Below are 27,724 nucleotides of genomic sequence, written 5' to 3' on the forward strand. Positions count from 1 at the left end.
CAGCATATGCCACATTCCTACACTCTTGCCTTCCTCCATCCATGTCATGTGAAAGACCCCTTTTTAATAAATGAGCAAGTGTCCTAAGCAACATTATCCAAAGACTGTCCTTTCCATCCTCAAATCCTGTGACTGGGATCACTCAACAGCACTGTGATGTATTATTTTCAATGAGGTACCTTTCTTTTTTTTTTTTTTTTTTTTTTAATTTATTTATTTATTTATTTATTTTATTTATGGCTGTGTTGGGTCTTCGTTTCCGTGCAAGGGCTTTCTCAAGTTGCGACAAGCGGGGGCCACTCTTCATTGCAGTGCGCGGGCCTCTCACTGTCGCGGCCTCTCTTGTCGCGGAGCACAGGCTCCAGACGCGCAGGCTCAGTAATTGTGGCTCACGGGCCCAGCTGCTCCGCGGCATGTGGGATCTTCCCAGACCAGGGCTCGAACCCGTGTCCCCTGCATTGGCAGGCAGATGCTCAACCGCTGCGCCACCAGGGAAGCCCCCTGAGGTGCCTTTCTTAACTGTCCAAATGATGCCTTGTTTGGCCCCTAAATCAATAAAGTATGTTAAAAGTTTGTTTAAAAAAAAAAAAGAAAGAAAGAAAGGAAGGAGGGAAGGGAGGGAGGGAGGAATGAAAGAGAAGTTACAACCGACACCACAGAAATCCAAAGGATTAAGAGACTACTATGAACAATCATATGTCAATAAAATGGATAACCTAGAAGAAGTAGATAAATTCCTAGAAACATACAATCTCCAAAGATGGCATCAGGAAGAAATAAAAAAATATGAACAGACAGATCACCAGTAATGAAACTGAATCAGTTACTTCTAAAAAAAACTCCCAAGAATCAAAAGTCGGGACAAGACAGCTTCACAGGTGAATTCTACCAAGCATTTAAAGGTGAGCTGACACCTATCCTAGTCAAACTATTCCAAAATACTAAAGAGGAAGGAATGCTTCTGAACTCATTCTACAAGGCCAGCATCACTGTGATACCAAAGACAGACAAAGATTTTCACAAAAAAAGAAAATTATAGGCCAATATCACTGCTGAACATAGATGCAAAAATCCTCAATGAAATATTAGCAAACAGAATTCAGCAGTACATTAAAAGGATCATACACCATAATCAAGAGGGATTTATCCCAGGGATGTAACAATGGCTTAATATCCTCAAATTAATCAATGTGATACACCACATTAACAAACTGAAGACTAAAAATCATATGATCATCTCAATAGATGCAGAAAAAACTTATGACAAAATTCAACATCTATTTATGGTAACAACTCTCAACAAAGTGGGTATAGAGGGAACATACCTCAATGTAAGAAAGTCTATATATGACAAACCCACAGCCAACATCATACTCAACAGAGAAAAGCTGAAAGCATTCCCTTTAATTGAGGAACAAGACAAGGATGCCCACTCTTGCCACTTTTATTCAACATAGTATCAGGAGTCTAAGTTAAGCAAGACACATAGTACTGAAAATCCTAGCCACAGGAATCAGAAAAAGAAATAAAAGGAACCCAAATTACAAAGAAAGAAGTAAAACTGTCACTGTTTGCAGATGACATGATAATATATACAGAAAATCTTAAATCCAAAAAACTATGAGAACTAATAAATGAATTCAGTAAAATTGCAGGATACAAAATATATAGAAATCTGTTGCATTTGTATTCATTAACAAACTATGAGAAAGAAAAAGTAATAAAACAATCTCGCTTACAATTGCATCAAAAAGAATAAAATACCTAGGAATAAACCGAAAAAAGGAGGTAAAAGATTTGTCCTTAGAAGACTGTGAGACAGGGATGAAAGAAATTATGACACAAGCAGATGGAAAGATATGCTACACTCATGGACTGTATTGAATATTGTTAAAATGACCATACTATTCAAGGCAATCTACAGATTCAGTGCAATCCCTATCAAAATTCCAATGCATTTTTCAAAGAACTAGAACAAATAATCCTAAAATTTATATGGAAACACAAAAGACCCTGAAGAGCCAAAGCAATCTTGAGAAAGAAGAACAAAGTTAGAAGTATCATGCTCCCTAATTGCAAACTACATCTACAAAGCTACAGTAATCAAAACAGTATTATACTGATACAAGAACAGACGTGTAAATCAATGGAACACAATAGAGAGTGCAGAAATAAACCCATGCTTATATGGTCAATTAATTTACGACAAAGGAAGCAAAAATATACAATGGGGAAAAGACAGCCTTGTAAATGATGTGGGGAAAACTGGACAGCTACATGCAAACTAATCAAACTGGACTACTTTCTCACACCATATACAAAAATAAACTCAAAAAGGATTGAAGGCTTAAATGTAAGACTTGAAATCATAAAACTCCAAGAAGAAAATATAGGCAGTACACTATTTGACATCTATCTTAGCAATATTTTTTTTTTGCTTTGTCTCCTCAGACAAGGAAAACAAAAGCAAAAATAAGCAAATGGGACTACATTAAACTAAATGCTTCTGCACAGCAAAGGACACTACCAAGAGAACATAAACGGGACCTCCCTGGTGGCCCAGTGGGTAAAACTCTATGCTCCCAACGCAGGGGGACCGGGTTCGATCCCTGTTTGGGGAACTAAGAGTTCACATGCATGCTGCAACTAAGAGTCTGCGTGCCTCAACTAAGAAGCCCACATGCCGCAACTAAAAAGCCCACATGCAGGGGGTTCCAAGATAGCAGAGGAGTAGGAGGACGGATGCATCAGGAATACATCTAAAGATGTAACAGGTCTCACAGAACACTGGCTAAACACTAGCAGAACACCCTGGACACCAGAAAGGACTATAAAGATACCCGCATAACTGGGTAGGACAAAAGAAAGAAGGGAGAAGGAGGAGGAGAGGAAGAGGGACAGGACCTGCACCCTGGGGGGTGGAGGGGAGAAATGAAGCAGGGGAGAGATTCCCACATCTGGGGAAGCCCCCTCACCGACGCCAAAATAGGTTGGGACAGAAGGGAAACATTTGAGGCTGTCAGAGGAGGTTGAAGCAACCGATCTGTGGCAGACGGGACAGAGTGAAAACTACACAGATGATCCATACGGGCCACCCATACGTATGGTCCTGCGGGCCCCAGGCAGGGACGTGGGTCCACCAGTGCACACAGGGGCTGGGAGCTGGTGCATGGTGATTAGAGAGCAAACCTGGGGCGAGGACTGCTGTTGGCTGCAGGGAGATGGCCTGAGGGGACGGGAGGGAGGAAATCCACAACAGAGAGTGCCTATGAAGGAAAACCAGACTGCGATAGAAGCAGGGCACTACTGCTGAGTCACACGGAGCCACCACCGTAGCCTCTGTCTCCCCACAAACCGGCACCTGCAGCCGGGCAATAAAAAAAGTCCTACCAGGGCTGTCACACACCTGCCGCCGGGCGCTAAAAAAAAACCCAGCCAGGGCTGGCCCTCGCACGCCTACCACCAGGCACTAGAAAAAGCCTGGCCAGGGCTGGCCTTCAGCGACTTCCACCAGGCGCTAGAAAAGGCTCCCACTAGGGCCATATCTCTTGAGCCCATGGCTGCTGGCTTCCTTGCACACCTGGCACCGCCAGGGCTCCCATGATCCAAGGAGCCATACCACCTCCACGCCCTGTCCTCACCAGGGCAGACCCAAGTGCTCCAGGGCAGCCTTGGTAGCAGACTCCTGTGGGTGGCCCACATGCAGAGGTGGGGATAAAACCACAGACGAGCCCCAGGGGTGGGGCGACTAAGGAAGAGGAGCGAAAATCTTTCCATCAGTTGCACAACCTGCAGGTTTAATTCCTGTGATCAGCTAGGTAGACCCTGCATCTACGGAATATCTGAGTGGACGAGTGTTCCCACAAATGAAAACAATCTAGCTCTGGCAGCTGTGGGCTTTGGGGGCAAGCACATGTGGGAACAGGGCCAGATCAGAGTCTAAGCTGTCCCCACAAGGCCCACAGCAGATCCAGAGACCAGCCTAGGCATTGGAGGGCCTCCTGGGGAGGCAGAGGTGGGCTTTGGTCACAGCGGGGGCAAGGACACTGACAGCTGAGACCCCAGGAAAACATTATTACTACTATTATTTTTATTATGTTTTGATTCATTCTGTTGTTGGTTCTGTTTTTTGGGGTTTTTTTTAATTTTTATTTTCATGTAGTCCTTGGAGATTTTTTAAACATATTTTTTATCTTTTTATATTTCTATTTTTACTTTGCTTTTCTGTTCTGTTTTTTTCTTTTTTTAATATATTTTTAATCTTTTATATTTCTATTTTTACTTTGCTCTTCTGTTGTCCTGTGGTTTTTTCCCCTTTTCCTTTTTTTTTTTCCTTTTAATCATTTTTGTCTGTTTCTTTTGTTTTCTTTGCTTTATTCATCAGTTGGCACTCTGCTTTGGTTTTGTTTTTTCTTTTGTGTTTTTCTTAGTTTTGTTTTTCATTGTTTGATTTCGTTTTGGGGTTCTTTTGTCTGTGTGGTTGTTCTCTTCTTTTTTGTTTTCTTTGGTTCGGTTTTTGTTTCTTTTGGGTGTGTTTCTTTGTTTCTGTTCTTTGATCTTTGATTTTGCTTTTACCATCTGTCTGGGGTTTTGTTTGTCTTTTTTTTTTCTTCTTTAATCCCCTTTATTGCCATGACAAGTAGCTTGCAGGGTCTTGGCTCCCCGACCGGAAGTCGGGCCTGAGCCTCTGGGGTGGGAGCACTGAGTCCAGGATGCTGGACCACCAGAGAATTCCTGGCCCCAGGGAATATTAACAGTGAGAGCTCTCACAGAGGCCTCCATCCAAATCCAAGACCCAGTTCCACCCAACTGCCTGCAGGCCCCACCACTAGACACCTCATGCCAAACAACAAGCAAGACAGGAACACAAACCCACCCATCAGCAGACAGGCTGCCTAAAGTTATACTAAGCTCACAGAAAATCCAAAACACACCACCTGACACAGTCCTGCCCATCAGAGGGAAAAGACTCAGCTCCACCCTCCAGAACGCAGGCACCAGTCCCTCCCACCCGGAAGCCTACACAAGTCACTGGACCAACTTCACTCACCGGGGCAGAGACCAGAAGCAAGAGGAACTATGACCCTGCAGCCTGGGGAAAGGATACCTCAAACACAGTAAGTTAGACAAAATGAGAAGACAGAGAAATATCTTGCAGATGAAGGAACAAGGTAAAAACCCACAAAACCAAATAAATGAAGAGGAAATAGGCAATCTACCTGAAAAAGAATGAGTAATGATAGTAAAGATGATAAAAAATCTCAGAAATAGAATGGAGGCATGGATGGAGAAGATGCAAGAAATGTTTAACAAGGACCTAGAAGAACTAAAGAACAAACAATCAGTGATGAACAACACAATAAATGAAATGAAAAATACACTAGAAGGTATCAACAGCAGAATAACTGAGGCAGAAGAACGGATGAGTGAGCTGGAAGATAGAATGGTGGAAATAACTGCCAAGGAGCAGAATAAAGAAAAAAGGATGAAAACAAATGAGGACAGTCTCAGAGACCTCTGGGAGAACATTAAGTGCAGCAACATTCGAATTATAGGGGTCCCAGAAGAAGAAGAGAAAAAGGGACTGAGAAAATATTTGAAGAGATTATAATCAAAAACTTCCTTAACATGGGAAAGGAAATAGTCTATCAAGTCCAGGAAGCACAGAGAGTCCTATACAGGATAAACCCAAGGAGAAACACGCCAAGACACTTATTAATCAAACTAACAAAAACTAAACACAAAGAAAAAATATTAAAAGCACCAAGGGAAAAACAACAAAGAACATACAAGGGAATTCTCATAAGGTTAACAGCTGATCTTTCAGCAGAAACTCTGCAGGCCAGAAGGGAGTGCAGGATATATTTAAAGCGATGAAAGGGAAAAAACTACAACCAAGATTACTCTATCCAGCAAGGATCTCACTCAGATTTGATGGAGAAATCAAAAGCTTTTCAATCAAGCAAAAGTTACGAGAATTCAGCACCACCAAACCAGCTTTACAACAAATGCTAAAGGAACTTCTCTAGGCAGGAAACACAAGAGAAGGAAAAGACATACAAAAACAAACCCAAAACAATTAAGACTATGGTAATAAGAACATACATATCAGTAGTTACCTTAAATGTAAATGGATTAACTGCACCAACCAAAAGACACAGACTGGCTGAATGGATACAAAAACAAGACCCATATATATCCTGTCTACAAGAGACCCACTTCAGATCTAGGGACACATACAGACTGAAAGTGAGGGGATGGAAAAAGATACTCCATGCAAATGGAAATCAAAAGAAATCTGGAGTAGCAATACTTATATCAGACACAACAGACTTTAAAGAATGTTACGAGAGACAAGGAAGTACACTACACAATGATTAAGGCATCAATCCAAGAGGAAGACATAACAATTGTAAATATTTATTCACCCAACATAGGAGCACCTGAATACATAAGGCAAATGCTAACAGCCATAAAAGGGGAAATCAACAGTAACACAATAATAGTGGGGGACTTTAACACCCCATTTACACCAATGGACAGATAATCCAGACAGAAAATTAATAAGGAAACACAAGCCTTAAATGAGACATTAGACCAGATGGACTTAATTGATATCTTCAGGACATTCCATCCAAAAGCAGCAGAACACACTTTCTTCTCAAGCGCCCATGGAATATTCTCCAGGACAGATCATATCTTGGGTCACAAATAAAGCCTCAGTAAATTTAAGAAAATTGAAATCGTATCAAGTATCTTTTCTGACCACAACGCTATGAGATTAGATATCAATTACGGGGAAAAAAAACCTGGAGAAAACACAAACACTGGAGGCTAAACCATACGTTACAAGATAACCAAGAGATCACTGAAAAAATCAAAGAGGAAATCAAAAGAATACATAGAAACAAATGACAACAAAAACACTATGACCCAAAAACCTATGTGATGCAGCAAAAGCAGTTCTAAGAGGGAAATTTATAGCAATACAATCCTACCTCAAGAAACAAGGAAAATCTCAAACAACCTAACCTTACACCTAAAGCAATTAGAGAAAGAACAACAACAACAACAAAAAAAAAAACCCCCAAAGTTAGTAGAAGGAAAGAAATCATACAGACCAGAGCAGAAACTAATGAAAAACAAATGAAGAAAACAATAGCAAAGATCAATAAAACTAAGAGCTGGTTCTTTGAGAAGATAAACAAAATTGATAAACCATTAGCCAGACTCATCAAGAAAAAAAGGGAGAAGACTCAAATTAATAAAATTAGAAATGAAAAAGGAGAAGTTACAACTGACACCGCAGAAATACAAAGAATCATAAGAGACTACTATAAGCAACTATGTGCCAATAAGATGGACAACCTGGAAGAAATGGACAAATTCTTATAAAAGTACAACCTTCCAAGACTGAACCAGGAAGAAATAGAAAATATGAACAGACCAATCACAAGCACTGAAATTGAAACTGTGATTAAAAATCTTCCAACACACAAAAGTCCAGGACCAGATGGATTCACAGGCGAATTCTATCAAACATTTAAAGAAGAGCTAACACCTATCCTTGTCAAACTCTTCCAAAAAATTGCAGAGGGAAGAACACTCCCAAACTCATTCTACGAGGCCACCATCACCCTGATACCAAAACCAAAAATATCACAAAAAAAGAAAACAGTGCAGGCCAATGTCACTGATGAACACAGATGTAAAAATCCTCAACAAAATACTAGCAAACAGAATCCAACAACACATTAAAAGGATCACACATCATGATCAAGTGGGATTTATCCCAGGGATGCAAAGATTCTTCAGTACATGCAAATCAATCAATGTGATACACCATATGAATACACTGAAGGATAAAAACCATATGATAATCTCAGTAGATGGAAAAAGCTTTCGACAAAATTCAACTCCCATCTATGATAAAAACTCTCCAGAAAGTGGGCATAGAGGGAACCTACCTCACACAATAAAGGCCATATATGACAAACCCACAGCAAACATCATTCTCAATGGTGAAAAACTGAAACCATTTCCTCTAAGATCAGGAACAAAACAAGGGTCCCACTCTCACCACTATTATTCAACATAGTTTTGGAAGTCTTAGCCATGGCAATCAGAGAAAAAAAAGAAATAAAAGGAATACAAATTGGAAAAGAAGTAAAACTGTCAGTGTTTGCAGATAACATGATACTATACATAGAAAATCCTAAAGATGCCACCAGAAAACTACTAGAGCTAATCAATGAATTTGGTAAAGTAGCAGAATACAAAATTAATGCACAGAAATCTCTAACATTCATATACACTAACAATGAAAGATCAGAAAGAGAAATTAAGGAAACAATCCCAGTTATCACTGCAACAAAAAGAATAAAATACCTAGGAATAACCTACCTAAGGAGGCAAAAGACCTGTATTCAGAAAACTAAGACACTGATGAAAGAAATAAAGGATGACACAAACAGATGGAGAGATGTACCATATCCTTGGATTGGAAGAATTAATATTCTGAAAATGACTATACTATCCAAAGCAATCTACAGATTCAATGCAATCCTATCAAATTACCAATGGCATTTTTCACAGAACTAGAACAAAAACTTTACAATTTGTATGGAAACACAAAAGACCCCAAATAGCCAAAGCCATCTTGAGAAAGAAAAATGGAGCTGGAGGAATCAGGCTCCCTGACTTCAGACTATACTACAAAGCTACAGTAATCAAGACAATATGGTACTGGCACAAAAGCAGAAATATAGATCAGTGGAACAGGATAGAAAGCCCAGAGATAAAACCACGCACATACAGTCACCTTATCTTTGACAAAAGAGGCAAGAATATACAATGGAGAAAAGACAGCCTCTTCAATGAGTGGTGCTGGGAAAACTGGACAGCTACATGTAAAAGAATGAAATTAGAACACTTCCTAATACCAAAACAAAACTCAAAAATAAACCCAAAATGGATTAAAGACCTAAATATAAGGCCAGACACTATAAAACTCTTAGAAGAAAACATAGGCAGAACACTCTTTGACATAAATCTCAGCAAGATCCTTTTTGACCCACCTCCTAGAGTAATGAAAATAAAAACAAAAATAAATAAATGGGACCTAATTAAAATTAAAAGCTTTTGCACAGCAAAGGAAACCATAAACAAGACGAAAAGACAACCCTCAGAACGGGAGAAAATATTTGCAAACGGAGAAAGGATTAATCTCCAAAATATACAAGAAGCTCATGCAGCTCAATAACAAAAAAAACAAACAACCCAATCAAAAAATGGGCAGAATGGAACTCCCTGGTGGCACAGTGGTTAAGAATCTGCCTGCCAATGCAGGGGACATGGGTTTGATCCCTGGTCGAGGATGATCCCACATGCCATGGAGTAACTAAGCCTGTGTGCCATACTACTGAGCCTGAGCTCTAGAGCCTGCGAGCCACAACTATTGAGCCTGCGTACCACAACTACTGAAGCTCACACGCCTAGAGCCCATGCTCCACAACAAGAGAAGCCACCACAGTGAAGAGTAGCCCCCACTCGACTCAACTAGAGAAAGCCTGCACACAGCAACGAAGACCCAATGCAGCCAAAAATGAAAATAAGTAAATAAAAATAAATTTTTTTAAATGGGCAGAAGACCTAAATAGACATTTCTCCAAAGAAGACCTAGAGATGGCCAACAAACACATGAAAAGATGTTCAACATCACTAATAAATGCAAATCAAAACCACAATGAGGTATCACCTCACACCAGTCAGAACGGCCATCATCAAAAAATCTACAAACAGTAAGTGCTGGAGACGGTGTGGAAAAAAGGGAACCCTCTTGCACTGTTGGTGGGAATGTAAATTGATACAGCCACTGTGGAGAACAGTATGGAGGTTCCTTAAAAAACTAAAACTAGAACTACCATATGACCCAGCAATCCCTCTACTGGGCATATACCCTGAGAAAAACATAATTCAAAAAGATACATGTACCACAATGTTCACTGCAGCACTATTTACAATAGCCAGGACATGGCAGCAACCTAAATGTCCATCGACAGATGGATGGATAAAGAAGATGTGGCATATATATACAATGGAATATTTCTCAGCCATGAAAAGGAATGAAATTGAGTTATTTGTAGTGAGATGGATGGAACTAGAGTCTGTCATACAGAGTGAAGTAAGTCAGAAAGAGAAAAACAAATACTGTATGCTAACACATATATATGGAATCTAAAATAACGGTACTGATGAACCTAGTGGCAGGGCAAGAATAAAGACAGAGACATAGAGAATGGACTTGAGGACACAGGGGCAGAAGAGGAAGCTGGGAGAAGTGAGAGAGTAGCACTGACATATACACACTAGCAAATGTAAAATGGATGGCTAATGGGCAGCTGCTGCATAGCACAGGGAGATCAGCTCGGTGCTTTGTGACCACCTAGAGGGGTGGGATAGGGAGGGTGGGAGGGAGGCTCAAGAGGGAGGGGATATGGGGATATATATACGTATAGCTAATTTACTTTGTTGTACAGCAGAAACTAACACAACACTGTAAAGCAATTATACTCCAATAAACACGTGAAAAAAAAAAGACACACACACCCCAATGTTCACTGAAGTGCTATTTACAATAGCTAGGACATGGAAACAACCTAAATGTCCATTAACAGAGGAATGGATAAAGAAGATGTGATACATATATACAATAGAATATTACTCAGCCATAAAAAGGAACAAAATTGTGTCATTTGTAGTGAGGTGGATGGACCTAGAATCTGTCAGAGTGAAGTAAGTCAGAAAAAGGAAAAACAAATATCGTATATTAACGCATATATATGGAATCTAGAAAAATTATACTGATGAACCTATTTGCAGTGCAGGAGAAGAGGCACAGATGTAGAGAACGGAGTTGTGGACACAGGGTGGGAAGGAGAGGGTGGGATGAATTGAGAGAGTAGCACTGACATATATACGCTATCATGTGTAAAATAGATAGCTAGTGGGAAGCTGCTGTATAGCACAGGGAGCTCAGCTCGGTGCTCTGTGATGACCTAGAGAGGTGGGATGGGTGGGGGGAGGCTCCAGAGGGAGGGGATATATGTATACATATAGCTGATTCACTTTGTTCTACAGCAGAAACTAACACAATATTGTAAAGCAATTATACTCTAATTAAAAAAAAAAAAGCCCACATGCTGCACCGAAGATCCCATGTGCCACAACTAAGACCCAGCACAGCCAAAATAAATAATACATAAACAAATAACTATTTAAAAAAAAAGAAAACACAAAGGCTGCCTACTGAATGGGAGAAGATATTTGTACATGATATATCTGATAAGGGATTACTATCCAAAATATACAGAGAACTCATACAATCCAACATCCAAAAAACAACCTGATTTAAAAATGGGCAGAGGACCTGAATAGACATATTTCCAAAGAAGACAGGCAGATGGCCAACAGACACATGAAAAGATACTCAACATCACTAACCATCAGAGAAATACAAATCAAAACCACAAGGAGGTATCACCTCACTCCTGTCAGAATGGCTATCAACAAAAAGAAAACAAATAACAAGTGTTGGTGAGAATGTGAAGAAAAGGAAACCCTTGTGCACTGTTGGTGGAATTGTAAGCTGATGCAGCCACTGTGGAAAACGATATGGAGGTCCCTCAAAAAATTAAAAATAGAACTGCCATATGATCCAGCAATTTTACTTTTGGATATTTACCCCCACACACACACATAAAAAAAGCAAAAACACTAATGCAAAAAGATATATACACCCCAATGTTCATTGCAACTTTATTTACAATAGTCAGGATATGAAAGCAACCTGTGTCCATCAATAGATGAATGGATAAAGAAGATATGGTATAAATATACAACGGAATGTTAGCCAAAAAAAGTGAAATCTTGCCATTTGCAACAACATGGATGGACCTGGAAGGTATTGTGCTAAGTGAAATAAGTCATACAGAGATTATCTCATATGATCTCACTTATATGTGGAATCTAAAAAACAAAGCAAACGAAAACAGACATAGATACAGAGAATATGGTTGCCAGAGGGGAGGCGGGCAGGAGTATAAGTGAAACAGGTGAAGGGAATTAAAAAGCACAGACCTCCAGCTATAAAATAAGCCACAGGGATATAGTACACAGCAAAAGGAATATGATCAATAATACTGTAATAGCTTTGTATGAGGACAGATGGTTACCAGATTTATTGTGGTGATCATTTCATAGTGTATGCAAATGTCAAATTACTATGTAGTACACCTGAAACCGAATATCATACTGTGCTATATCTTATTTTTTAAAAAAAGAAAGAAAATTAAGCCTAAGCCCGCAGGAGCTCTGGGGAGTCCACTCTGCCCCAGAATTTACCCCACTTGACTCCAGGAAGCTGGGCTTCTGTAACTCTGCTCTAGTTAGTCACTGCGTGGGGACTGCCTGGACACTTCTGGACAGGAGGAAGTTTGGCAACTCTAGCCACATGAAGGCACACCTCTAGGAAAGATCACAGGTATGAGTCTTGGCAGCAGCACCCACAGCTACTAGAAGATGTGCACACCTGCCCAGTAAATGGGAGGCCAGGGGGTCTGAGCCAGGCAAAATTAGCATCTGCTATAGTTCATGATTCAGAGGTCGTGCACAGAACTCCAGCTTTGGTGTGAACCAGCATGGAGTGAATAGGGTTGGATTCCATTTCTTCTATTCTAGATAATTGGCTTTACAACTTTCATTTTAACAGTAAAAGTTTGTTTTGTTCCCAAACAAAAATCTACATCACACACAGACACACAGACAATAAAATTGAGCATCTAGTATGTTTCAGACAGTGTGACAGATCCTAGAGATAGAGAGGAAGTAAAACAGATTTGTCCCTGCCATCATGAGGCTTACTGTCTGGTAGGAGAGACAGAAGAAATATGAAAAGAAACAAATTAAAAACTGCAAATATATACAGAAGATAAGTGCTGTACAAACAACAGCGATAAATGGATGCTGAGATGGAGATAATGGGGGAGGGAAATTTATGATCCAGAGCCATGCTGAACATGTGGTCAAATTTCTAATTCTTTAGCTCTGAACTGTAGTATCAGTTAAGGTACTTTATTTTTCCCTGTTATCATCCCCTTAACTTTTTTTTTTTTTTAACATCTTTACTGGAGTATAATTGCTTTACAATGGTGTGTTAGTTTCTGCTTTATAACAAAGTGAATCAGCTATACATATACATATATCCCCATATCTCCTCCCTCTTGCGTCTCCCTCCCTCCCACCCTCCCTATCCCACCCCTCTAGGTGGTCACAAAGCACCGAGCTGATCTCCCTGTGCTATGCGGCTGCTTCCCACTAGCTACCCCTTAACTTTAATCTAGTGATCAGGGAAGAACTCCCAGAGTGGGAAACATTCAAGCTAAGACCTGGAGGATATGAGCAGGAGCCAGCCATGCAAGCACCTGTTGGGAGAGTGGTTCAAGTAGAGAACAAAGAAGTGGAAAAAAGTGGATCTATTCTGACTGATGGGGTGGGAGGAGAGGAAAGGCCTGGAGCCCACCCACTCTATTGCAGGGATCCCTAAAGCACCTTCTGGGAACTCCAGGCCTCCTTAAAACGTCATTTGAGAGCCATAATTCTGGGTATCATACTTCTGGTCACAGATTCTAAAACTGGATTGAAGAAAGTCACTGGCTTTCTGTCCAGTTACCCTCAGGGACCACCCAACCATCATTCCACATTCTTGGATCTTTATACACTTTTTGTCATGTCCCTTTCTTTCTCAAGTACTTGGAGAAGGCGTGGGGGAGGGTGGGTCTGGCTGCTTCACAGCTCCAACCAGAGGGCCCATTTTAGAGATGCCAGCAGGGGATGGCATATGAATCAACAGCATGTTCCCTGCACACCCCCACGGTCCAGATGGCTGCACGTCGCAGGAGGAGAGGGCAGCTCCTACGCAGAAGACTTCCCTGGCTGGAAACACACGCCATACTTTGGACCATGAAGGGAACACACTGTGGTAGTGGTGGTGACATTTTTACAAAAAAAGGACACAGTTTTTCTTTTCAAACAGATTTTCATTTCAAACACCCATCTGTAGTAAAACCTTATAGTGTAAGATACTGAGGGCTCACAGAATCGGAAAGCACCACAGGAACTAGCTGGTGCGGCTTCTCACTCACAGTGTGAATCTCTTCCTATCCCTGATGTGGGTCACTGAGCTAAAGTTTGAAAATTTTACATCTGGGCAGTCACAACTCCACGAAGCAACTCTGATAGTTGGAAAGTTCTCTTTACATATGTTAACTCAAAATCTGCTCCCTCTAACTCTCCTCCATCTGGTCTGGTTCTTCATTACACAGAATTTAATAACACCCATGCTGGCCATTCATCGAGGTCTTGACATGTCCCAAGCATTGTGCTAAGTACATGACATAAAATACCTCATCTCACCCTCAACCCAAACTTGGGAGATAAGCACAAATCTTATCCTCACTTGTCATGAGGAACCCCAAGCCTCAGAGAGGATAATGGAGCAACCCAAGATCAGACCACTGAGAAGCAAAGCTGAGATTCTGACCCACAGCTATCATTCTTTAAAAGCTCAGCCAACTCTTGACATGCAACCTCCACAGAACAAACCTAGCTCCTTTTCATAAGAAGGCAGCCCAAGTATGGGATGCCAGGCCACATCTATCTCTTATGGAATTTTCTTCTCTACCTGAAATATCTCCAGGTCCTTTGGCCATTCTTCGTAGAACATAAGAGCCCAAATAAGAACCACCCTGATGACCCTTCCCTGGAAAAGCTCCAGCTTCTAATCTCATTCCTAAAACATGGTGCCAAGAACTGGCCATTCCACACGCAAGCAATCTGACAATGGCAGAGTCCATCCATCCTTACCCATCTTCTAAAGCAGCCAAAAATTAGTCAGCCATTTCAGCCACTGTGAGCTGTTTTGCATCAAGCAAAGATGCTCCTGAATCAGAAATGGTGTGACATTGTCCTGTGTGGGACAAGGTAGGCTCACATGAATGAGCCCAGGGCCAATCCCCACCCCCCACCCAAGAGACGTGCCCTATACACAGGTGTTCCTTGGCTTCCCCTGTGGGACTTGCAAACATTTGGCTTTCAGGCATCACAGATGGAGCCTTTTAAACCACCATGCATGTACTCAATCAGAATTTTAGGGTTTCAGATGGTGAACAAAACCTGTTGGTGCTGCTTGCAAGTCAACCCTAAATCTGCTCAAAATCCTCACCATCTAGTCTTTCTCTGCAGCACATTCTGTGCAACTCTAGAATGTTTTATTGCATTTGCCTTTGTTATTGTATTAAAACTAGTGGAAAACTGAAACAAAAGGACTGACATAAGTGACAATAGGCACAAATCAAAGAACTGAGGCAGGTGGCACTAGTGCACATCTCAAAATGGCTCATCTCTAGCATGAATCTGACACTTTAGCCAGGCAACTCCCTTTCAAGTATGAGGCTGAGTAACAAAATTATTAATACTGCCAGAGATTCCTAATGACTGTACCCTAAAAAAAAAAATTTGAGATTTTAGAATTTTTTCTGATCTCTAAGAACAGTAGTCTCTTCCTCCTGGAAAACATATAAATAACTGATTTCTGGACATCTGATTTGCAAACACTTCAGGCTTTACCACCAACCAGCTGTAAAATCTCAGATAGGATGGAGACCTCTCTGTGCCTCATGGCCTCGTCTATAAATGGGAACAAGAACTGCACCTGTCCCATTTGTTACAAGGATGAAATAAGCTAACAGGTATAAAGCCAGTATGCAGTGGTGCCTAGAAGAGCACCTGGAACATAGTTCAATAAATGTTGGCTATTTAACATTTATTTAATGGTGCGACCCACTCCTCATGACCATCTGGAGTTCGGAGGGCATTAGGACAAGCCAATGCAGGAAGGGCAGGAAGGGCAGGAAGGGCAGGAAGGGCAGGAAAGGCAGGAAGCTAGAAAAGGGGCATGCACCCTGGGAGGGGACAGGGATGGTCACAAGAATAGGATGCCCCCAAGATGGCAGATGGTCCCTTTGGAAAAGTATAACAGGTGAGAAGCAGCCTAGGCAGAAGGGCAATGATGGGTCACATGTGGAGTTCATTCACAGGCAGAGCTGGTAAATGGGAGTCCGTTGCAGAGGCCTTGTTGAGCAAGCTGGCAGCAAGGTGAAACCAAGAGGCAAATTGTAGTCCTCAGGAGGTCCAGAGGAAAAAACCCAGGTCCCAGTCTAAGAGCTACACAGCAAACTGTCTGAGGGCACACTCTGAGTAGTTACCTAACCCCTAGCACACAGCACACCCTCTAGCACATGGCCAAAACAAGAGCACCTAACATCCATTACCAAGCACCTCTCTCACACAGCCCTCAACCACAACTCCCCAAAGTCCTGTGATTATCCTCACTTTACAGATGAGGGGTCTAAGGCCCAGAGAGATAAAATGACTAGGCTAAGTGCTCAGATAAGGGAGAGACGGATGGATGGATAGATGAAGTAAATTGACAACATGGTCTCAAACCTAAGGCAGAAGGCATTTCCCAGAAAGAAGCTACACATCACCCTCTGATTTCATGCCCCACCATAACCACCCCCATATCCCGCCATTACGGTCACATTCATCCATCCACACTCCCCCCAACATAGTCCCCAGGTTGTCCCTTCTATCATACACCCTTCATTCATTGCAGTCTCTCAAAGGCAGAGTTCAAATCCCATGTACTGCAGGAGGCTACACACACACACACACACACACACACACACATATACACACATATTAATTCTTCCTTCTTGTCCTGCACTTTGCTTTTATTTCCATTAGAACGCAGATAACAATAGCTAACATTTTAGAGTAGTTTCCATGTACTAGGTACTGTGCTAAACTGTACATGTTCTGTCCTTCAATCTTCAGAATTTTTTCCATTTCACAGGCAAGGAAACCGAGGAACTGAGCGGCCTACAATAATACGGTTCAGATTCAATTCCTTGCCTGTGCTCTTAGCCATTATTACCTAGCTCTCTGCAATACTCTTTCTGCATGTGTATGTATATGTCTTCCGTGGGGCCCTGGGAAAGTGCAGCAGAAGGTGGCCTCCCAATCCCCAACATAACTCCACAGTGCCTGCCCACTGTTGATACTCACCACTGTTTGCTAAGTCTAGTTGACTTCCTTAACTTGGGGAGTTCAAGGAAGGTGGATCATCGGGAGCTATTTTGATAACTGAGGAAATGGGGGCTGGCAGAGAAGGGGGGCCATGAGCGTGGAGAGGAGAGGGACAACGTGAGGGACGAGCAAGCCACACTGACGTATCCAGAAAAATAACAACAGCTGCTGTTTACTGAACCCCTACTCGGGTAGGCCCAATGCCAACTGCTGACAGGCATTACTGTATTTCTAATCCTCACAGGGTAACCGGCATTATGCCCATTTTAAAATGCAGATCTGGAAACTGAGGCACTCACCTGAAGTACCCAGCTTGGAGCAAAGGAGACAGGCCTTGAACTGACACTTAACTCTGATGTCCGCATGTCCCACTACAGCTGGTAAGCAGCTTTGGGTGGAGGGGGCATACGTTTAAAAAAAAGTGCTGATCGTAAGAGCCACCTCCAAAAGTGGTGAGTGGTTTTGGGAGGGTTTTGGTTGGGGGGATGAGGGGCGGGGTTCACATAATGCTTGGGGGAAAAGTGAAATTTACCTGTAATCCCAGTATCAGAGATGACTGCCATCAACAGTCTGCCATAAACTTGCTTTCCAGACCTGTTCTGCATGAATGCGTATAAATGTGATATGTTGGGGGGGCGGTGTGTCTTCTTTAATTAAAACAGGATAGCACTATACATTGTGGGAAATACTAGAAAAGGTAAAGTATATTAAAAATACAGCCCATCCTCAAAGGAGTCTAGACAACCACATCCAGTCAGGCAGTTCCCATCTAAATTCACTGCTGAGTGACAAGACAGATGACTTCCCTCCTTCCTTGCTTAAGACTAAAACTTCTTGAGATCAGTTATTGAGAAGATATAATGGAAGTTGAATAAACTGCTCTAAAACAATCAAGCTGTCCACAAAGACACAATTGGAGTTTAGCTTCTAAAAACTGTATTGGTATAATTTTCCTGTTGGCCATTCTCATGAAATAATAATTGCACTAGTAAGTCCATTCCTCATAAACACTTTCATCATCTTTGGCTTGACGACGCCTAGCTACCAAGCCACAGATAAAAGTTTCTTCAAGATAGTAAATCATGAGCCATATGTTAGAAATTACCCTTCCTCCCCTATAAATGGGACTATACCCCCCACCCTTTGTCCTTTCCAAAACAGTGGAAGGAATTTTTGGCAGCCAGACTCACATTAGAATCCCTGGGAATAACACTGCTAATCCCCAGCATGACACTTTGAAGCCTTCAGAGTCATATTTCACAATAGTATTTTCACAATGTCTGTGGAGATCATGTTTATAAAAACAGATTCAAAACAATGAAAAAGGATAACTGGAAACTGAGCTCCAGTCACCTATGTGAGAAAAGCTCTTGGTGTTGGCTGTGCCTGTGCCTGAGACAGGCATCATCATGAGAGAGCACAATGTCATGATGGAAATGCCAGCTCTGTCGACTAATGGCCTGGATTCAGATCCTCGCTCCACTGATCTCCAGCTCCGTGACCTTGACCAAGTAACTTAACCTCTCTGTGTCTCAGCTTCAGTATCTGTAAAATAGGAATGGTAATAGTACTTGCTTCACATGGTTATTAGAATTAAATGCAATAATACGAAAGCTTCTAAACTTTTCGATTGCAATTTTCTGAAATACACTTTAGTATAGGCTTCCTACTACAGGAAGCAACTTGAGTGATAAGTTGAGTCAAGGTTTCTAGAGGCCATGCCTGGAAGTGGTATATTCACTTTTGCTCATGTTCCATTGGCCAAAACTTAGTCACATGGCCAAATATGTAAGGGCATCTGGGAAATGCAGTCCAGTTGTGTATCCATGAAGAAATGGGGAATGGAATGCTGGTGGCAACAGCAGTCTATAACAACATGGATTTAACAGAACGTTTCATGAAACAATTCCTCTACTTATTAAACATGAGAAACTCTGATCCTATTCCACTCTGCTCTATTCTAATCTTTTTTATTTAAAACATGTTGGTCATGACCCAATTAGTTGATTTTCAAAATCCACTAGTATTTCACAATTCACCATTTGCTCAGTAAGTATTAATTGTTATTGACAATGGTGGTGACAGCAACAGTGAACAAAAGGACAAACTAGATACTTTCAAATTTTTCAGAAAATTCTTGGCATTTGGGTTCACAAGACTTTACAACAAAGACATGCTTGGGTTCTGACTTAAGGTATTAGGAATCTGAAACATGCACCTAGAAACACTGATCAATTCCTAGAGCCCAGGCTGCCTGAGGAAAACATAACTTACAATTATACGTTGTAGAAACTAACAGAAATAAACACACGTGTGTGTGTGTGTGTGTGTGTGTACATACAAATGAAAAATGACCACTAAAAAGAGATCAGAGAAAACATAAAGAAGAAGGGGCCATGACAAGAGATTTGTACTCTCTGAATACACAATAGCAAGCACAGAGCCCAGAGTAAGCACAGGCATTACTTTATCAAAAAGTGTGCAAGTGATACATCCGGTCTTGCTCTTCATATCCTTGCCCTATATATTCCCCACAACTTCTGCATAAGTTAGTACAATGTACTTCCCTGGCCTTCTAATGTGCTAAGGGATTTGAAACTTCTTCTCAACCTCCATGGGGAGGCTACGTAAGGGCTCAAGAAGAGTGTGACTTGATCAAACGTGCATTTCCAGTAGATATCTAAGGATATACTGGAGCTGACCTGACCTGAAGTAGGGAGACCCACGAGGAGGCTGCTGTAGTAACAGGTCAGAGAAGACAGTGACCTGAGCTAAGGCAGAGATGGTAGGTAGAGGAAGAAGGGCCCTAAGTCAGAAGATACACAGAGGTTCAAAGTGGTAGGTTTTACTGACTGACTTGGAGATAAGAAAAATCTCCCAAGGAAGATGCACAGGTTTCTAACTTGGAAAACTGAGCAGATGAAAGTGTGCCATTGGTTTGAGATGAGGAACACAGAAAGAGAACCAGAGAATTTGATGAATTCAAGTTTTGTACAAGTTATGTTTGAGACACCTGGGGCTCAGTCAAAAGGTGCCCAGGTGACATTGGAAATGTAGGCTAGAGGTGAGGTAAGAATGTTGTGAAGACCCAGATTTAGGAACTAAGAGCAAATGAATTATGGTTAAAGTCAGGGGGTAACCATGGGACTAGATCTAGGCTATAAAGACACCACAGGCCAAACCCCAACCCCCAGCACCATCAGCCCACTGTACAACAGAAGGTGGGGGGGGGGTGGCAAGAGAAAATGGCAATGACCTTGGGTGCTCACTAGAGAGAACAGTCAATAGCATAAAACCCAAGTGACCTTGGGTTTGACACAGTTTCTTTATTCATTCAACAGGTGTTTATCAAGCATGTACTATATTACAGGCACAGTGCCAGGGACTGAAGAAACCATGATACACAAGAGAGACATAGTACCCACCCGTGGTCTAGTGGGCAAGAAAGCTAAAAATAAGTAAGCAAATTTTAAAAATTAAATAGGGAATGCTATGAAGGAAACAGGGTGACAAGAGAGAGAATATCATAGAAGGGGAAGGATCTACTTGGATTACAAGGTCAAAGAAGGTGGTATTTAAACAGAGGTATTCAAACAGAGACCTCAATAGGTGGTATTTAAACAGAGACTTCAAGGATGAGAAAGAACCTGATGGGGGAAAGGAAGCAAACGGAACTGGATTTTAGACAAAGGCAAAGGAAAGATATTGGATGTTTGAAAAACTGACAAATCAGTGTTCTGGAGCTTGGAAAGCAAGGGGCATCATTAATAAGGATTAGATCATGGGAAGGAATTTAGACTTCACAGTAAACGTCATAGAGAGCTACTGAAGGTTTTTAAGCGGAGAATAACATGATATGACATGTACTTTTAAGAGTATCATTCTTGCTGCCATGTAGAAAAAGGATGAAGGAGGAACTGTGGACTCAGGGATACCAGATAAGCAGTGAACAATGATAGTGGCCTAGTCCAGGGGGTTAGATGGGGACATGGAGAGGAGTCAAATGGCTGTGAAATGTAAGTGGAGGTATAATCATCAGTACTTGATTATAAATAGGATGTAGCGGGTGAGAGGAACAATCAAGGATAATTCCTAAATTTCCAGCTTGAGCAACTGAGTGGACTGGGTATCTATCTCTCAAGGTTGTTGTAAGGGATGAACAATATATCGTGTACATCACTCAGCACCAAGGCCAGCACACAAATAGAATTACCACTTCCTCTGTGTCCCTTCTGCTCCATGTACAGACTTCTCCCATGGAAGTTTATTATTTGGAAGTTTATCATTATTTATTATTTGAACTATATGACAATTCTCATACTCATTTTTTTTTTACTTAAAAAACATGGGATGGAGTCATTTTGGGGTCAGTCTTCTCTTCTTAAGAGAACTGTATGTAAACCAAAACTTTATTCCAGGAGTACGAGAAATCAGCATGGACCAAGCTCTTTTTCCTTAATTTTCTTTTCCTTTGTAAGGAACTAGGCATAGAATTAGTAAAAGAGAACATAAAGCAATTATAAGCATCTCTTAAAACACAAGCCTAGCTAAGTATCCCTTCCCAACACTCCATAATCTTTTATCTATTCATACACAGCCCAGCCACCAGGGGAGGACTGATCAAAGCCATTTGTTTCAGTGGGTACAACAGGCTATACCCTAAGTAGAAACCCAGATTGTTAAGTGACTTCTTAAAAAAGAACAGTAAGACAATATCTAACCACGAGGTGCATACATTTTGCTATCAGCAAAGAATAAAGAGTTAAGAATATGCTCTTACACACAATAAATTCGTTCTCATGGAACAACTTCTTTACAACACTAGGAGCGTTAAGTCTTAATATGTTTCTAGAGAATTCCTCTTTGCTTCTAAAAGCCGGTTTTCTGGACCACTTTCAGAAAGGGTGCTTTATTAACATGCTTGGCTACACAAGAAGCAAATGTTGCCATTAACTCAGAGTCAGATTGCAAAAACATAACTTCTTCCAATGCCTGGATCAAAACAGCCATCAGAACATTGGTTTGGCCATCTTTATATTCCACCATTAGGCAGAATACTGCAGGACATCTGAGTGGAACAGGAGGATTTAGCCTGTTGGCAATATCCGAAGTCTGCGATCACTTTCCCTAATAACCACTTGTAACCAAGACTGTCCTCAGGTGAAAACTCCATTTTCCACTTTGAAAGCCTCAAGATACCTTATCCATGAACTGCAGTGCATTTTAGGGGGATATAAAAATGTCTTACATCGAGGATGAAAATTGGTTTCTCTTAGTTATCCAAAAGACATTATCCACTCTTATAAATAGCTGTAACAGTAAATTAAAATTACAAAATCTGATTATAATGAGTTTGTGTCTCTAGAAAGCCTCCCAAAATGTCCTGATTGAGGAACTCATATACAATTGTACTGCAATCTAGAATAAAGGACAGTTGGCAATCACAGCAGAGAATTCTGAGCATCACTAAACTCAAGCTCTTAAAAGGCAGCCAAGCCTATGCTACTAATTGCTTTGGAAAAATAAAATGCATTCCATAACCACTGACATTGAAGTCACACATGTCTTAGGTCCAAAGATTCTTGGGCCTTCCAGCTAAGACAGCCCTTGGGCAAAAGACAAGTTTGTATTGCACCTGGGCTCACATTTCCTGAAAGACAGTTTCTTTGTGCAGCTGAAACCTCTTTGGGAAAACATTTCTGCCCATTACCAGCTTATCAGAGTCTATCAAGAATGAGATCACCCAGCATCTCCTTCTTGACTTGATTAAACTATCATTAAGTTCCCGAGAGAAGGACAGTGGCCTGAGAGCCTCTGACCTTAAAGTAACTCTAAGAGCTATTTGTGGAAGATGAAGAAGGCCAGATTTTTCTGATCACTTTTCTATTTCTTGACCTCTGGCTTAAAAGGGGTACAATTAAATGCTATTCAACCTAATTAGGACAAAAGGAAGGATTATTTCTTACTTGAGAAAAGCCCAATTATCAAATTATGGTATACTCTCTAATTATATATAATTTTACAGCAATTTCTTTAAAATCTGCATAAAGTCTTTTCTTAAATGACTTAATAAATAAAATACCAACTGAAAATGTTCCAGATATGATGAAAAGGCACATTCCCCTATCCATATTGTGTTTATGACAGACCAGGGATTCAGCATCCCCTGATTCATTCCAATTACTTTGTGACTATTCTCCCCCCAAAAAAAGCATATTAAAAAAAGAAAACACAAAGGACAAACTGAAAGCTTGGGAACAGGAATTATAATACTTATTTATAATGAGCTTGGTAAGTGCTAAGTAAATGCCATCTCATAACAAGCTCATAGACTAACCCAAAGAACAGCCTTATGAAAAGGACCTGATGGGAGGTATTTTTTATTGTCTTGGGGAAACTCACAAGACAGCCTTGAGTGTAGTAGTCAGACCGCTCTAAGTTCCATGAGGGCAGGAGTTGCTTGCCTTGCTCACACCAGTGTACTCCATCTCCCAACACGGGGCCTGGCACAGAGCAGGCATTCAAAACATATTTGTGGACTGGATGCATGATTTAATTTTACTTTTGCTCTGCTAACTCTATTTAAGGCCTCATTTTCATTAAGAGACACACAAACTTTTGTAATTAATTCCCCTGAAGTTTTTAATGTGACATATACATTTAATTAGATGCATATTTAGAAAGCATTGAAAAATCTTCCAGTGACATCAATATGACATAACACTGCCCCCAACAGAGTCACTTATACTCAGCAAGAAAAGTTTTTTTTGAAGAATGGTGTGTATGTGTGTGTGTATCTCATTATGAAGCCACAAAGTTGGATTCAGGTTGCCTTTGAATTGTTTCTTCAAAAGTATTTTCACATAAACTCTTTTAACACTTCATAAAAAAATAACAGCTTGTCTTAACATAACTGCTTGTCTTGTATAGAATATCCATGTCTTAGAACAAAATAAAACAAATAGACCCAATCCTTACTATCTGTCATCCAGATATCAACATCTTCTTCATTGAAGAAATTAGCAGGGAATATGCTCTCAGATTTTACTTTTCAGTCCACAGACAACTAAATACTTGATTAGAGCAAGCAAGAGCCTGTGTTCCATAACTGTGTATGACAATACCTACGATTACTATGGAAATTTTCCTCATTAAGCCCATCTCCAAACTGTTTTCCCCAAGTCCACCGTGCTCTCTTAGAAAAAGGCAGTATCTTGCCACCAAGTGAGTCACTGGAGAACATTGCATTCTGAGCAGGATCCCAGTTACTCCAGCATCTGATTAATGTCTGTCCAAACTCTGGACCAGTAACAAGACCCTCTGTAACTCAGCTAACCACCTAACAAACCCACATCATTAGGGCCCATTATCTTTTACAATGTTGATTTTTGGTATCCAAGGGCTGTGGTTCAGACAGACTATTTAAAGGCATTAAAATAACAACAGTCTTGCCAGCTGTGGGCATTGCCACCAAAACTACCATCAGGTCACAAGGCCAGATGCAAAAGATGCCAAGAACAAGACTAAGGCAGAGGGAACACTCACTTAAGAAAACAAATCCATTTGTGTTCCCAAAGGAGAGCGCTGGGCAGCAAATCCAATGGGTATGGAGAATCAATAGCTGGTAATATAGATGGTGGTGCCTCAAGTTATTTGCCTAATTCTGTTTAGTTGTCCCTTAAATTTTATCTGCTTTCTTGTCAAATTTTATCTTGGTCAAGGTTTAAAACTTTTAAATATTGGATAAATTTTATCTCCTTTTTTCTGGGCATAAGACTCAAGTCTACAAAAAAATCACATATGTGGCTTCGTATAGCAACTACCACTCACTGGTCTTTTTTCAAGTTAACCTGTGACTATAAGCTCATTATGAAATAGGTATCATTTTTGAGCACTCTCTACTTGTCAGGCACTGTTAAGGTGCCTGTATTACTTAATCTCGTAACAGTAATTTCTGTTCTACAAATGGGGAGAAGGATCAAGGAATGCTAAATAACTTTCTTAAAGCCACACAACCAGAAAAGGGCAGAGCCAGGGTTTGAACCCAGGTCTTGCTGACACCAGGATTCAGCTTCTAACCCATTAAACTACACTGCCTCCAAAGCTTTTGGGTCTTAGAATTTACACCAGACATTCTCAACCAGTAGTTCCCAATTTTTCCAAGGATAAAGACACCTTTCCAATAACAAAACAGCATTTCATAAGTTAATGTAGAATGAAGAGCTTAGCATAGAATCTGACACATACTAAGCAACCAAGAAATGTTAGGTGTGTTATCATCATTAGCATTATTATGAAGGACCTCAGGATAGTAACTGCACTTTTAGGATACATTGATGATGCTAATGAGTTAATTAATTTCGTGTCCATTATAACAGCATCTACATTCATTTGGGAAAAAAGTACTATATACACTATTGTATATATAATTTCATCCCCAAAATATATGATATAATTTTCTGAGTACAAAAAAATACCCATAGCACATACATATAGGCAGATCTTGTAACACAAACACACACACACACCCCCCCAGATTCGGAACTCCTCTTAAGGTCCCAGCTGTTCACTGAGTGGCATTCCAGAATCCTCTAGCAGTCTTCTTCCTCCCTTTCATGAACAGTGTATCAATAGTACCCTACACCTCCAAAGGCACCCCAAATGGATTTTCACATCATGCATATCTTTACTTAATTTCACCACTTTTAACATATCTAAGTCCTTGCCTAGGCTGGGATTTAAATAGATGCAACATAGCTAGATAAGTCAGCCTATACCTGAATTATAATTTCTCCTATATACCAATAATAATTTAGTTAAATAACCAGAAGAACTAGATGGAGATAAGCAAAATGAAGGGTGACTTCAAGGAGGGAGGTAAAGCATTTAGAATATGAGAAACAGGAGATAGGAGAATTATCATCAGCTGCAGTTCTCTCTGCTATAAAAAAAAACCTCAAGATGTTTGGTGCAGGCATCTCTATAGCAATAAAATGTCTATTTCATAGGGATTCAAGACTGGAATTATTTTCAATAACATTTTCCCCTGATTATAAAATTAATACATATTATTTTTGAAAATAGGAAGACTATAGAATAGTTTAAGAAAAAAAGTAACCACTATGCCCCTACCCACACATAACTATTAACAATATTCTGTATTTCCACCCAGCCTCTTATCTATGTGTTTTTTTATTTTTAAACTATTTAAAAATGTTTATATCTCTGTAGTTATTTATAAAATAAAAATGGGATCATATGATATATTAAGCTTATATTCTGCCTTTTTCATTTAACATTATGTCCTGAGGTATTTCCCACTAACTATTTTTCAAAAATATTATAGGTAATGGCATTAGAATATTCCATCTCATAGGCTTAAAGTATCTTAAAGATCACAATTACCTTTTATTTATATTTAGAATTTTGAACATACGGTTGGGAGAAGGTAAATTTTCTCAGGAAAAAATAGCTTTTAAGGGCTTCCCTGGTGGCACAGTGGTTGAGAATCTGCCTGCCAGTGCAGGGGACACGGGTTCGAGCCCTGGTCTGGGAAGATCCCACATGCCGCGGAGCAACTAGGCCCGTGAGCCACAATTACTGAGCCTGCGCGTCTGGAGCCTGTGCTCTGCAACAAGAGAGGCCGCAATAGTGAGAGGTCCGCGCACCGCGATGAAGAGCGGCCCCCGCTTGCCACAACTGGAGAAAGCCCTCGCACAGAAACTAAGACCCAACACAGCCATAAATAAATTAATTAATTTTTTTTAAAAATGGTGATTGTTTAAAAAAAAAAAAATAAGCTTTTAAAAATGATTTTTATGGTGTTCAGTTACTTGGTAAACAGCAAACAAAAGGACACATCCCAGTCTAGACACCATGAGATTAAGGACATATCTATCTTGTCCACTCCATGATATCTTCAGGACCAAGAAGATTCCCTGGCACAATATTTATTTAAAGGGAGGAAGAAGAACGGGTGGTTAGGCATTAGAGTTTGGAGGATATACTTAGAGAGCTGTACGCGTGGGGTTTCTAGAAAACTCAGTTCCTCAATGACTGTGAGCCTCCTCTAGATTAAATGGAGATCAAGAAGTGAAAGGCTGGCACACATAATAATGTTTTACTGTTCATAAATGGCATTTTTACTAAGTGTAAACTGCTTCCACTTTTGCAGCATGCAAACTAGCTGGCAACACTGCAAAGTCAATTGTGGTAATTTGATCCCCAAAATGCATAACGGTTTATCAGATCCAGACAATGTGGGAATAAACCGACGCATCTTCAAGCAGATTTTCCAGTCAATTACTTCTGGGACATCTGCTTCTACATCTGCTTGTGCAGGGTAGAATTTCCATGATTCAGCCTATCAAATCATAAAGATATCAGAGGGATCACCACAAATATATCACTAATTGTTGCCAGGAATACTATGTTTGTTCTTAGTACTCCAGAATTCATAAAGATGGTAATTCCGAAATTCATAGAGATTCTGAACAAATATTTTAAAAATAAAATTGTT

General features: G+C 40.5%; 1 protein-coding gene across 1 annotated transcript in view; it reads right to left on the bottom strand.

Moving 5' to 3' along the window:
• ERC2 (ELKS/RAB6-interacting/CAST family member 2) overlaps positions 1–27,724 on the bottom strand; it is a 940,128-nt gene that overhangs the window by 702,288 nt on the left and 210,116 nt on the right. The window lies entirely within an intron of this gene.

This window comes from Eubalaena glacialis, chromosome 7 (genome assembly GCF_028564815.1).
Source record: "Eubalaena glacialis isolate mEubGla1 chromosome 7, mEubGla1.1.hap2.+ XY, whole genome shotgun sequence".
Classification (NCBI taxonomy): Eukaryota; Metazoa; Chordata; class Mammalia; order Artiodactyla; family Balaenidae; genus Eubalaena; species Eubalaena glacialis.